Below are 14,644 nucleotides of genomic sequence, written 5' to 3'. Positions count from 1 at the left end.
TAAACTTTCTGTATTAGATAAAAAAATATATTATCTTTTTTTTTCTCTCACAGAAATGTCTAGTACTCTGGAATGGCTAGAGGAGGATTTCCCACATGAAGACATTTCACAAGATAGTGAAACTAATGGTAAACACTTTATAATATAAACCATTTAATTATTATTATTTTGTATACATTTAACATATATAAAAAAAAATGTGTACAGAGCATACCAAAATAGAAAATACTTCAGAAAAACCTGTTATGGATAACACTTTTCACAGTATAGAAGAAAAAATTGATTTATTGTTGACTAATTTTAATAATTTGAAAACTTTTGTGGAAGATCATTTTAAACCAAAAACCTCGTACCATTGCCCCACATGTACTTGTCCCTCCTCACCATATCCCAGTCAATAATCCCCAAACCCTCTCCATAACCCAAAACGTTTTGAGGAGCCTTCCATCCCTTCTTAACCTAATAACAATCATGTTGAAACCCCTCATTCTCCTGTTTTTGTTTTTGTTTCTGCCTCACCTTCTCTGTCATAAATTATTAATATATGTTAAATAAAGTTACATTTTTATATTGTGTTGTAAATAGTTTCGTTTTTTTTTTTTAAAACAATGTAGGTGTCCGCGGACAGTGCAGGTGTTCTGAAATGTTCGTAAATAAACGAAAATGGAGGTGTCCTGAAGAACACTATACCTGTTTGTACTGTCCGCTAGCAAGATGAAACTATTTTAAGAACACACGCAGTGTCCTGAAATGTTTGTAAAAAAAAAATGTAAGTGTCCTAAAGAACACTATATCTGTCCGTAGTGTTCACTATCAAGTTTAAACTGTTCTAAGAACACAATTGGTGTCCTAAAATGTTCGTACATAAATGAAAATGGAGGTGTCTTAAAGAACACTATACCTTTCCGTACTGTTCGCTAGCAAGTTGAAAATGTTCTAAGAACACAATTGGTGTCCTGAAATGTTCATACATAAACGAAATTGGACGTGTCCTGAAGAACACTATATCTGTCCTTACTGTTCGCTAGCAAGTTTAAAGTATTCTAAGAACACACGCAGTGTCCTGAAATGTTTGTTTCACGTGTGACGCAATTTTAATTAGTTCAGGACCCGAACAGTGTCCGTAGAACATCAACGCGCATGCGCTAGCCAATCTCCGTGCATTTGGTGTCCTGCGGACATGCGCTTCCTTCGCGGACTTGTTCGCAAACGGATCATATGACCGCGCCCACGCTGATCGCGTGTTCTGAATGCGGACACTGTTCGTGTCCCCGAACAAATTAAAAGTACATTTTCAATTAATCCATAATATTTTTCAATAAAATCTCACCATGGCACAAGTCCCACATAGTAATCCTGAGTTTCTACATACCTTTTGAAACTTTTCGAACTTTTTTTTGTGTTCCATCTGTCCGCGGACATCGCGCATGTCCGCGGACAGCGCACAAGCACACCTATAAAAGACCACACCCTAGAGCTTATTCTCATTGTCTTTCTGGCTATTCTTCAGAACACAGCGTTTTTTTCTGCCACCTGCAAATTACACCATCTTTGAGATGGCATCCTGGCTGCTGAACTGCCACCTGGTGCTGCACCTGCTTCATCACCACCCCCACCCCCTCCACCACCACCACCTCCCCAAGGGCCTGAAGAGGGGAACAGGAGTGAGGATGCAGAGGAGGAGGAAGAAGAGGATGATGAGAATAAGGTAGAGGAAAACCCTACTACCTGCACTAGGCGTGAGTCTTGGATGTGGCGGTTATTTACCATTCATGGAAATGTTCCTAAGGTTCGTGCGAACCGTGTTACCTGCAATGAGTGCAAAATGATACTCAGTCGCGGGAAGCACGGTAAGTACAGCTTTGGGACCAATACTATGAAGCGACACCTGAGGTCATTTCACTCTGGGGCTATTCACAGAGTTGTACCTTGCGAAGAACGTAGCAGGTTGATTTCTTCTACTTCATCCTCTGTTTCTGATCCTGTCACCACAAGGACCACCTATGTGGGACAGCGTCTTCCTCAAGCTGCCTCACAGGCCATACAGAATGCTGATGACCCTTACCTTTTGAGGGTCACAGTTGAATGTATTTACTGTGACAAAGTACTCTGCAGGGGGGAGCGACTTCGTAGTGCTTTTGAGACTATCGTCTCAGAGCACGAGAAGATCTGCTCACTACCCAAATAAAACCCACTCTACATCTTCCTCTCTCAGCTCACCCTTTCTTATCCCTGTGGTTGATGTCCCCCCCTTTACCTTCCTTTCCCCTCCTCTCCTAGTGTGTCGTGTATAAAAAAACAAAAAAAATACAAAATATCAAAAATCAAAAAAGAAAAAAGGCTCTTTTCAGAGCCGCCTTTCACAGTTAAAAAATAGAAGTGAAAATAAATGAAGCAGGGCCCTTTGTATTTTTTAGAAGTCTGCGGACAGTTCGCGAACATTTAAAAAATTGGGTTGCTACCCTATCACAAACATTGCAATTTTCTCTGGGAGGAAGTGGTGGCTCTGGAAAGAGCCTTTGGGAGGTGTTTGTAAGTCAAAAATCATAAATGCTTAACACCTACTTCAAAATGGATGTTGAAATTCCAAAAAAGGTTGCAATGCATTTTGTACATTTCTCAGAAAAATCTGATTGCCACCATAAGTAAGATGGACTCCATCTTTGCGAAAAAATGTTTGTACTACGAAACAGAATATTTTCATTGTGAAAAGAAGACATGCCAAAATCTTTTAGAAAGGCACAAACAGCTTAATTAACATTGTGCCTGGCTTTTTCCATTTGTGGACCTAATGAAGAAGAACGAAGCCACATTTGTCTCTGCACAATCCGTGAAAATATCACTTGAGAATTAGGAAACATGTCCATAACCTTCCCAAGTCCTTCTTTCATAGCAAATTGCAATAAAATTCCAGTCACATGTCCTAAACTGTTCCCTCCACAATGAATTACAATTGTGTCTGGATGTTGCTCTGTCTCCAAAGTAGCACAGAGAGGTAGCAAGTCCAACCACTTCATTCCATGTACTCCATGCCAGTGTACTTCCACATGTGGGAATACAAGATCTACAGCTACTCCACAGCTTTCTGCATGCACCTTCAACCAATATATCCATGAATCTCCCAAAATCCATACAATCATTTTCATAAAATACACAGACATAGCTATCTGTTGTTCTCTCAGCAAAAACAGTATATGAGAAACTCTCTTCTGGCACAACACACCCACTAAACTTTCCTGACCAATCCCTTTTAATACTCATTCTCATTTGCATGACTTCTGAACCCAAAAATCCCCGGATGTAACTCCCGATGTCCGCAAACTACCGCCATGTCCGCGGACATATCGTAACATGAACAGCCCTTCTACCTTTCCACTTCACTCTCTCTGCCATTCCCTCATTGGATGTAGCTAAGAAATCACATGACCATGCACCAATCACATTCAAGACCTCTACATCTAACTGCATCATCATAGATGAGCACTGCAAATGTACTGTGAATCTCTCTGAGTACAAGTGTCATATCATTGGCAAGCACCATCTACCAGAAATACTGTACAAGTCTCCAAGATTTCTACTTGCAGCTCCATGCATATCCATATGCATGAACACAAACTTCAGGTATGCATATTTTCTGTACAGTAGATGAACACATTTTCAAACAGATTTTTTTTTAGCTTGTGTAATCTGTAAAATGAATTTACTGTATTTTTTTCAATTTCCTAAAATCAACGATTACTTATAAACCTTTATTCTATTTACTTTCTTTATACACACACACTCAAATCATGTTAAACTAACATTTTTTAAATGAAATAGATAGACTAAATATATTCAAACAAAATTGCATGCAAGCACAATCTATGTTTAAATCTTTAAAAAAATGCTTATACAATTTCATATTTTTTTGTTTTTATTTATTTATTTACTTAATTACTTTAATTTAGACATGACATTGAGGCGCTATTACCTAGAACAGTTTAGTTACAGAAATAGTGGTATTCACTGGTATATTATAAATTTCACAAGACATAGTAAAGATATTTTTTTTGCTACAGTTAGTCATTCAATACAATTTGTTCATTAAGAACATATCATATGTACTGAACTGATGCAATGTATCTTATGTAAATAAATTAGTTTAATGGTTTTAAAGAAGGCACTGAGGATTTCAATTAAAAAAATCAATATCTAAATTAAAAGCAGCGCTATATACAAACAAAGTTACTAATTTGAAGCTTTTACAATTGCAGTCTCCTGAAAAGAAGCAGCCGAATTTGAAGAACAAAGAAGAACTAAGAAGTTAACTGTTAATTTAAGAAAAAAAGTAAGTAGAATATCACCATAATATTTGGATTATTACTCAAACATACTATAACGTTAATACAAGCTATTTCTGTGCCTAAAAATAGAGATTGTGTACCATTTTGTCCAAAAATCTACATGTCTTAAACAGCGATTTACAGCCAGAATGGCCCACAAATTCCTATTTTTGGACACACAAATTACCCAACTGAACCACTACAATGTTCATATTATAGAACAAACAACTGTTTTAATTGTATACATTAGATTTACTATTTGTACTTTTTCACATCACTAGTTTACTTTTTTTTGTCATCTGAACCCCAGTTTAGTAACACATAAATTCAAGAATACCTATCCCTACTAGTTGTAGTTCCCAATGCACAATCACACACCATTACATACATCTTTATCATCTTACTCAAACACTCATGCACACAGCACACATACATTCCAGAACACCCCAACCCATACCTTCTTTATTTTTTTCAACAGACCCTAAAGAATGCCTACCAAAAGTCAAGTCCGTAGAAAGCAACGCAAAAGTAGAGCAAATGAAAATAAAAGTGTCCAACATAAGCATCCATCTCTAGCAGAATTTGTAAAAAAAAGTTGAAACAAAACAGCTAATACAGTCATTTAGTGAAACACAAGAACTTTCAAGTACAAAAATTTTGCCTTCTCTATCAAAATGTAAAACAAACCAAAAAACAATTAACAGAAAATCAGCTATCACTACAGATAAAACTACTTCTTCAAATTTTAATATAGTGCAAAGTAAGCATACCAAGAAAAGTATTTTAGCCAAAATGTACCGTCACATAGTCCTTCAAAATCTTATAAAAACAGGAGAGAAATCAGGTTCAATGCTTAAAACCTATTTTAGGAAATTAATCTTAGAAGCGTTGATGGACAGTGCAATTCTTCTCAAAACAAAGTTATTTATTTTACTGTTAAACAAAATGAAACCACTAACAAAACTAATAACTAAATTACAAAAAAGACTTCTCAATAAGCGAAATGTCAACAGAAAGAACTTCTTAAGTATCTGCGGAGGTGAATGGAATCACACTACTTGCACAGAACCATATTTTGATGAAGAAGCGTCCAAACAAAAGCAAACAAATACAATTGCCATACATAGCAGTGGTCGAGGTTATGAAAAAGTGAATAATGCCATAATGGAACAAGAAGTACTGCTTACAAAAATATGCCCTGAAAACCTAGAATTACCCCTCAATTCAACTGAATCAGAACGTCTAGTGTACAAATGGCCATGCACGTCAATGTGTAACATTCCCAAACAATGTTTCAAATCTTTCCGCCAATTCCTCAATAAATATGTAAAAAGCAAAGACAAAATCAAAATTAAATTACTGCAAAATATGGATACCTGCCCAGTGCGCAAGTACACAGGACTACAAGGACATTCAATGGCCTGCATTACAGGACCTACTTGTAAAACCACGTTCCATGATATCAAAACGATATCAACACCTCATTCAACTATAAGAAATCTAGTCTATAAACTGTACTATGCTAAAAGTTCTGCTTTAGCACTATCAAAGTTAAATAACATCCTTCTACATGGTACAGCAAAATACCTACTTGAAGAAATTCACTATATCCAGAAAAAATATTTTGGAAGTGAAAGCCATTTACAGAATGAAATAGCTTCAAACCAATTAAGCAACAATTCTACACATGGCAACCTTTTGCTAAACACATACAAAAAAGAAATACTAAAATTTAAACGTACATCAGCTGAAGTACCAAACCATGTATGTGTATGTTGCCGTAGAACTTTTTATAAAAGTAACACAAAAACTGTAGACCTATCATACAAAATAGAAGACAATGAAGATTCTAACTGGTTTGAATTAGCTCTCTACCTTGTAGCAGAAAACAAATACGAAATAACTGAGCCCTTAATACTTTGCAGTTACTGCACTACAAAACTTGACAACAACCAAACTCCTTCACGTGCTATCACAAATAATTTGGAATTATACCCAGTACCAAAACCCCTACAACAACTTAATTTATATGAGAGCATCATAATTCAAACAGTACACCCATTTCAAGCAATAATACGCCTTCAACCAAAAACAGCAAAATTACCTCCCTCTGAATTGGTAAAAGGAATTCATGGAAAAGTAGTTTATTTACCATTAGATCTAAAAGAAAATGTGCATACTCTAGGAGTGCAATGTCCAATGCAGCAATCTTTAATTATCTTAGTAAATGGAGTACCTACTGTAAAGACTGGTAGGGGGGTCTGTACTTCCGCTCTCTATATGGTAGAGGGGAGGCACAGAGGACCCCAGCCAAGATTCTCTAATATGGTAACGATGGACGAGCAATCAAGGCTTAGCTTCTCAGGAGGTGATGCAGGCTGGTTCTTAAGTACAGTGTATCCCCAAGCCCCCACAAAGGAATGTCCACACACTGTATTACTGAAAACACAGTCTTTATATAATTAATATTCAAGGGTTATGTACACTTATCACAATAACGCACTTTGTGCTCAGGAAAATCAGCAATGGTAAATATCTACAATTCTAAAGTGGTACCACTAATATTAGACCTCATTAAAGTGCATTCACAATACTGTTAAAATGGCACACAGATCAATAAGAAGGAAACCAGCAATAGAGAGAGGAGAGATAACAGAGGGTTGAAACAATAGGCAGAATACTGGCCCCTACCACTGGACACAGTTCTGTGTGGAGATCCCCCCACCTGGGCAACCTGTAAAATAAAGAGATATAACACCAGCCCAGTCCATATATTGTTCAATAGTCTATTTCTCTCCTATAATGTTTTTACCCCCCCAATGTACCTGGTGGAGTCGAGTTCTTCGAAGAGGCGTCGACAGATCCTTCTTGAATGACCCCCTTTAAAGCAGGAGTCACGGATCGTCGAGAGGCGTCGAGAAGCGTCGAGGAACTCGGTGTTCGGTGTCGGGGAATCGACGGCCCTTCTTGAATGCCTTCCCTTTCAAGCGGGAGACACGGGGCGTCGAACGTCCGACAACAAACAAGGTAGAACGGCGTCGATGAGGCGGCAGGCTTCGATCCGAGCGGTGCTCGTCGGCGTCGAGATGTCGGCGTCCTGCGAGGAAGAGGCGTGCGGGGCACCTCGGCGACACTAGTTCTGGACCGCAAAGATTGTGGGTGACGGTGGCCCAGCAAGGGCGTCGAGTCGCTCGAGTCTTTGGGGTCGTGAGGTGGCGGGAAACCCACCGGCGGATTCTCCTCGGCGCGTTGGTCGTCCTCGACTTTCTCCGGCGGGACAAAGCGGCCGACGATGCGGACGAGGGAGTCCTTCAAGGCAAATGTTCTTAGGCAAGGAGCGGACGGCTCCGGTCGTCGGCGGCACGGCGTCAAGTGGTTCCCACGGCGGGGCAACACAACTTCGACGGGCCTCCAGCGGTTACACAGACCTGCGAACCCTGGTCGACGGCAATGGACTTCGACAGCGTCGATGTCCGGGTGCTTCACTTCGATCTCCTCGGCGGTCCCGTCTCGGGTCGGCAGCCTTTCGAGGGTCTGACTTCCAGGGCGCTTCGGCGAAGATTCAGCGGTGCTCGATGGTCCCTCGGAGCACGGGAAGAGGGCGCCTAGCCAGGTCCTCTCTCGGGTCAGTCCTCGACGATTTCGACAACCTTCAGTTCCGTCGAAGCAAATGCCACAGCAAGTCTTCTTCTTCCAGCTGGACGTCGAGGATCAGCAAATCCAGTTACTCTTGAGTGGAGACTCAGCTTCTGAATGCTTCTGAACAATTTCCAGTGGTGAGAGGTCCCCAGATATACTATCCTGTCTCTCATCCACACTGCTGGCACACACACAGCAGCCAATCACACAGAAGGGCATTCATGCAGTCAGTCAGCCAATCAGGCACACAGTGCATTCAGGCCACACTCCTCCCTTTCAGACACTCACAACAAGGAATGTGGATTGGGACAAGTACCCAGCCATTCAACACTACACACTGCATTCAGGCCAGTTTCGGGCAGGGCTGTCTCAGTCTTTGTCTCACATGCCAGAAACCAGACAACCACAACAAGAAGTGTATATTGGTCACACACTCCATTCACCCAGGTCCCACCCACAGGAGGTACCCACAACATACAGTCAAAGGGAAGGCTCCAGTCAGTCTAGCTGGGCCTTCACAACAACACCATATATGGAACTTCCACCCAACAGCCAGTCAGGGGGAAGGGACAGGGTCAGGGCTTCCCAGGACTTTGGGAAAAACAAGACAACAGGCAATAGAAAGCAAGAGGCCACAGGGGCCATCTTGTTTTCTATCAGGAATCAACTGATCCCAATGGCAGGGCCTGGGTATCCCAAAATGGAGGACGCCCAGAGCACCTGTCTAATTCAGCATGGAGCTGCCACCAGCCCATACCCTGCTCTGTGGGCCACCCACAGGTGCCAAAAAACATACACTAGGGGCACAGGGTTGTACCCCTACCCATGGGTGCCATAAGGGTATCCCATGGGTCTGTTCACCAAACCAAAAGAGAGAGCTGCACTGCCAGGAGTCCCAAATGGACTCCTGGGCAGAAAACATAACAGAACACACGATAAAAGGCAGAAAAGGACAAGGATTCAGAGGCCCTGTCCCTCTGATGCATTTCCAGCATCACAGTCGCCCCCCCCAGACTGAGGTGGAGGGTGTCTAATCTCCCACGGGATAGACACCCTCATCCAGACGGTCAACATACCTTCTGGAAAGGCCATCCGCATTATCGTGACTCTTCCCTGGTCTGTGCTCTATGGTGAAGTCTAGCCCTTGCAGGCTAATGGACCACCTGAGCAATTTCGGGTTCTCACCCTTCATCTGCATAAGCCACTTCAGGGGCTTATGATCTGTTTGGACCTTGAAGGTAGACCCCGTAAGGTAGGGCCTAAAACGCCTAAGGCTCCAAACTATGCTAAAACACTCCTTTTCAACAGTAGCCCACCTAAGTTCTCTACCCTTGAGTTGTCTACTGATGAATATGATAGGGTGTTCTCTCCCTTTGTCATCTAACTGGGACAAGACAGCTCCAATTCCGGTGTCGCAGGCATCCGTCTGGACGATAAAGGGTCGGCTGTAGTCAGGCGCACACAACACAGGTGCCCTACACAGACTTTCTTTCAAGCCATCAAAGGCCCTCTGACAGTCTTCAGTCCAATTAACCTTCCTAGGTTGTTTGGGCGAAGTTAGAGCTGTCAGGGGTGCAGCTATGGTTCCATAGTCTGCCATGAAATTGCGATAGTACCCAGTGAGGCCCAAAAAGGCTCTCACCTGGGTTTGAGTAGTGGGAGTCTCCCAGTTCTGTACGTCCTGTACTTTACTGGAGAGAGGTTGGATTTGACCCCCTCCTACCTCATGACCAAGATAGGTAACTTTCCCCTGAGCTATCTGGCACTTGGTGGCCTTGATAGTGAGGTTAGCCCTTTTCAAGGCCTGCAACACCCTATCCAGATGTGTCAAATGCTCTTCCCAGGTGGAACTGTAGACGGCAATGTCGTCTAAGTAAGCCACACAAAAGGCTTCCAGCCCACTGAGCGCATGGTTGACCAATCTCTGGAAGGTGGCAGGGGCATTCTTCAACCCAAAGGGCATGACCCTAAACTGGTAGAGTCCCTCAGGTGTTGAGAAGGCCGTCTTTTCCTTGGCATGGTCCGTCAGAGCTATTTGCCAATAGCCTGAGGTAAGGTCAAAGGTGCTCACAAATTTGGCAGCACCTATGGTGTCCACGAGCTCATCAGCCCTGGGCAATGGGTGCGCGTCAGTTTTGGTGACGGCATTGACTCCTCGGTAGTCCACACAGAACCTCCAATCCTTGGTACCCGCCTGGGAACTTGCCTTGGGGACAAGGACCACTGGACTGGACCAGGGACTGGTTGAGGGTTCAATAACACCCAGATCCAACATCTTGGCGACCTCAGCCTGGATGTGGTTTTTGACGGTATCTGACATACGATAGCTCCTGCTCTTGACAGGCACGCTGTCACCAGTGTCAATTTCGTGCTTACACCACGGTGTAAGGCCCGGTGTCAGTGAAAACAGAGAGGCATACTGCTGGAGCAAAGCCCTGCAGGCCCTCTGCTGCTCCGTTGTCAAATCGGGAGAGAGTTGTACTCCCTCCACTGAGCCATCCTGAGGGTTGCTATGCAGCAAATCAGGAAGGGGCTCACTCTCATCCTCTTCTTGCCCTGAAGCTAGCAAGAGACATGAGACCTCCGCTCGTCTGTGGAAAGGCTTGAGCCTGTTGACATGGAATACCTGGGGGGCTACCCCAGAGGCTCCCATGTCAACCAGATAATTGACTTCGCCCATCTTGGAGATGATCCTGAAGGGTCCAGTCCACTCGTCTGCCAAAGCTCTAGGCTTGGTAGGCTCCATCACAAGGATTTCCTGTCCCGGAGTCCAATCCACTTGCGAAGCTTTAAGGTCATGCCAGTACTTGTTCAATTCCTGGCTGGCCTTGAGATTTGCTGTTGCCTGACCCATCATTTGTGTCATCCTCCGCCTGAGGCCTAACACATAGTCCCCCACTTGCTTGGCGGGACCTGGAGGGGTGGCTTCCAAGCCTTCTCGGATCAAGGCGAGGGGCCCCCTCACGGGATGTCCAAAGAGTAACTCAAAGGGGCTGAAACCAACACCCTCTTGAGGTACCTCCCTGTAAGCAAACAGCAGGCATGGCAGGAGGAGATCCCATTTCCTCCTTAGGGGCTCTTCCAAAGCACCTAGCATGCCCTTGAGAGTTTTGTTAAATCTCTCAACCAGACCATTGGTCTGGGGGTGGTAAGAGGTGGAGAACTTGTAGGTTACCCCGCACTCTTTCCACATGGTTTTCATGTAACTAGACATGAAGTTGGATCCTCTGTCAGAGACAACCTCCTTGGGGAATCCAACACGGGTGAAAATGCCCAGGAGAGCCCTGGCAACCACCTTGGCAGTAACAGTCCGAAGGGGTATTGCCTCAGGGTACCTGGTGGCATGATCTACCAAGACCAGGATGAACCGATGTCCACCTGAAGTGGGAGGGTCAAGGGGACCGACGATGTCGATGCCCACCCTCTCAAATGGTGTGCCAACCACTGGTAATGGCTGCAGTGGGGCAATGATCCTGCCTCCAGTCTTGCCAGACAACTGACAAGTGGGGCAGGTCCTGCAGTGGGACTCCACTTCTACCCCCATCCTTGGCCAGTAGAAATGGGCAGAGAGCCTCTGCTTAGTCTTCTTAGTCCCAAGATGACCAGCCAAGGGCACCTCATGCGCCAACTGCAGTAGGAAGGGCCTGTAAACCTGGGGTACCACCAACCTCTTGCGGGCACCAGGTTCAGGCTTAGTGGGCTCACTAACAAGGAGCTCACCCTCCCAATAAACCTTGAATGTCCTAGGCACTTCACCTTGTGCCTGGGACAGGGCCTGTTTCCTCAGACCCTCGAGAGAGTGGCACTCTCTCTGTCCTTTACAGAAGTCTGCCCGGGAGGGTCCCCCTTCAGCTAACAAGCATTGAAGGTCGGGGTGCTCCTCTGGGTTGAGAACCTCTCCCACAGGAGAGTCTTCTGTCTCTTCTCCCACAGGAGTTGAGTTTGGGTTTTCCACTGGACCCAGCCCGTCCGGAGTATGGATCCCAATGGGTGCTGTCGGAACAGCAGGAAGAGAAGGTGTTCCCTCCACAGAGGTGGCCTTCTTGGTCTTCCTTCTTCTTGCCTTAGGCCTCGCCTTTGGCTCGGGTACCTGACTCACAGCCAGACCCGGTGTCACCTGTGACCTAGTGACCGCAGCAGCAGTCAGGGGAAGACCATCCGAGATCAACCCCAACTCCACTAGATCATTACCTAACAGAATGTTAGCAGGGACATTGTCCTGAACCAGGACAGGAAGCTTTGCTGTCTTGTCTCCAATCATGAGTGTGACTAAGGCTACAGGTGATAATTTGGGAGGCCCACCAGCTAATCTGGTGGTTTGCAGAGGAGCACCTTCATAGTCCTCTGGCTTGAGCAGGGTCCTGTCCACCACTGTCATGCTTGCCCCAGTGTCTCTCAAACCAGTAGAAGGCTGGCCATTCAAGAGGACACTTCTCAAAAACCTACGGGTGTTCTGTGGGATAGTCGCCAGTACTTCTGCGTACTGGTCCCAGGCCCCAAGGGACACTAAGGAAATCTCTACCGGAGCACCAAAGGTGATTCCGGTAGAGGAGGGGAGGACAGTGGCCTCCACCTCAGACACGGGGTAAGGGTAGGTCAGGCTGACAGCCTGTACTCCAAGTGCCTTACCTTTACACTTGGGGTCACCCCTTTTGTGATCCAGAGCCCCACAGTCCCAACAAGTGCCAGGAGTGCGGGGTACGGTACTGGAACCACTGGGAACCTGCTTTGCAGCAGGTGGACCACTACTCTTATTCCCACCCACAGAGGACTTATCCCCACTAGATTTTTGGGTCTTAGGAGAGGAAGGTTTTGGTTTACCCGACTGTGACTGCTTTTGGGACTCCTCAGCTTTCTGAGAGGCCCCCTTTTCTTTGTCCTTGTCCTTCCCACTGGGGTCCTTAGGGGACACCCGATGGGAGACCCACTTGTCAGCCAACCTAGCCAGCTTAAAGGGGTCCAAAATGTTCTGGTCAGCCACATACTGACGCAGCTCTGGTGAACAGGCTTCAGAAAAATGCTCAAAAAACAAGAGGTGGGACAACTCAACAAAAGTTTTCACCTTGTATCCATCAATCCACCCCATCATGTTCATGTGCGCAGTACTCACCCAGTCAACCCAAGACACATTCTCTCTTTTCTTAAATTCCCTGAACCTTTTAAGGTATTGGGCAGGTGTCTTGCCAAACTTGGCAATCAAAGCAGACTTCATACACTCATACTGACCCCTTTCTTCCACACTCAGCTTCAGAATACAGTCATATCCAGTTTGAGGCACTCTGCTTAACAAACACTTAGCCCAATCTCTTTTATCTACATCATGAATTGCACAAGCCATTTCAAACGCTTCAATCCATTGGAGGATATCTGAACCCTCCACAAACACACCAACCAAATCTTTCATAAACTTGGTGGCTGGGGACCTGCCACTCTCAATTGGTCTAGCTGAAGTCTCCACTCGAGCTTTCTCTAACTGGATTCTCTGACATTCAGTGTCCTTTTCTTTGAGCGCAAGATCCCTATTCTTGAGTTCCACTTGCTGTGCCAGCTCCTCTTTCTTAAGCTCAGCTTCTATTTCCAACTTGCGATATTCAAAGGCTAACTTCATCCTTAATAACTCAAGTTCCATGGAATTGCTGGGGTTTGGAACAGAGGCAGCAGGAATGGTGGCATTCCCAGAAACAGATTCAGCGACAACCCCAGGGGCAGAGTCCTCACTGGTTGCATCCCCCCCTTCCTCAAGAGTTTCACCATCAGTCTGGTAATCCACCAGGGCAGCTATCAGCTCAGCCCTAGACTTATCCACAAAGTCTAACTCCCTGGCTTCACAAGCACTCTGGAGAGCCTCTAAGCTCATCCGAGTCAATTTACCATTTGCAATGGACTCCATTGCTTGTAATGCAGTTATTTGGAACACACCCGAACCTTAATCTAACAAAAGTGCGGATATTTTGTAAGTGGCACGGTTATACACTGAGTCTTAAAACCATAAGCATCCCACCGCTGCCACCAGCTGTAAAGACTGGTAGGGGGGTCTGTACTTCCGCTCTCTATATGGTAGAGGGGAGGCACAGAGGACCCCAGCCAAGATTCTCTAATATGGTAACGATGGACGAGCAATCAAGGCTTAGCTTCTCAGGAGGTGATGCAGGCTGGTTCTTAAGTACAGTGTATCCCCAAGCCCCCACAAAGGAATGTCCACACACTGTATTACTGAAAACACAGTCTTTATATAATTAATATTCAAGGGTTATGTACACTTATCACAATAACGCACTTTGTGCTCAGGAAAATCAGCAATGGTAAATATCTACAATTCTAAAGTGGTACCACTAATATTAGACCTCATTAAAGTGCATTCACAATACTGTTAAAATGGCACACAGATCAATAAGAAGGAAACCAGCAATAGAGAGAGGAGAGATAACAGAGGGTTGAAACAATAGGCAGAATACTGGCCCCTACCACTGGACACAGTTCTGTGTGGAGATCCCCCCACCTGGGCAACCTGTAAAATAAAGAGATATAACACCAGCCCAGTCCATATATTGTTCAATAGTCTATTTCTCTCCTATAATGTTTTTACCCCCCCAATGTACCTGGTGGAGTCGAGTTCTTCGAAGAGGCGTCGACAGATCCTTCTTGAATGACCCCCTTTAAAGCAGGAGTCACGGATCGTCGAG

This window comes from Ambystoma mexicanum, chromosome 9 (genome assembly GCF_040938575.1).
Source record: "Ambystoma mexicanum isolate Mex_15411 chromosome 9, UKY_AmexF1_1, whole genome shotgun sequence".
Taxonomy (NCBI): Eukaryota; Metazoa; Chordata; class Amphibia; order Caudata; family Ambystomatidae; genus Ambystoma; species Ambystoma mexicanum.
Note: the sequence above shows the minus strand (reverse complement) of the source record.